Raw genomic sequence first — 678 nt, 5'->3', positions numbered from 1 at the left:
ACGGGCGCCTCCACGCTTAGACGCCCTGCCCGATCGTGTTTCGCCGGCTTTACGGCTGGGGATTTCAACCCGCTCGGTCTCTGCGGGGCGCCTCCACGCTGAGGAGCCCCAATGAACCGTGTTTCGCCGGCTTTACGGCTGGGGATTTCAACCCGCACGGTCTCTGCGGGGCGCCTCCACGCTTAGGCGCCCCAATGAACCGTGTTTCGCCGGCTTTACGGCTGGGGATTTCAACCCGCGCGGCTACCCGCATCGGTCTTACGGGCGAAACTCCACGCGGAGTCGCCCTGCCCGAACGTGTTTCGTCGGCTTTACGGCTGGGGATTTCAACCCGCTCGGTCTCTGCGGGGCGCCTCCACGCTTAGGAGCCCCAATGAACCGTGTTTCGCCGGCTTTACGGCTGGGGATTTCAACCCGCTCGGTCTCTGCAGGGCGCCTCCACGCTTAGGCGCCCCAATGAACCGTGTTTCGCCGGCTTTACGGCTGGGGATTTCAACCCGCTCGGTCTCGGCGGGGCGCCTCTACGCTTAGGAGCCCCAATGAACCGTGTTTCGCCGGCTTTACGGCTGGGGATTTCAACCCGCTCGGTCTCTGCGGGGCTCCTCCACGCTTAGGCGCCCCAATGAACCGTGTTTCGCCGGCTTTACGGCTGGGGATTTCAACCCGCGCGGCTACCCG

This window comes from Carex rostrata, unplaced genomic scaffold, assembly GCF_964058835.1.
Source record: "Carex rostrata unplaced genomic scaffold, lpCarRost1.2 SCAFFOLD_41, whole genome shotgun sequence".
Taxonomy (NCBI): domain Eukaryota; kingdom Viridiplantae; phylum Streptophyta; class Magnoliopsida; order Poales; family Cyperaceae; genus Carex; species Carex rostrata.
Note: the sequence above shows the minus strand (reverse complement) of the source record.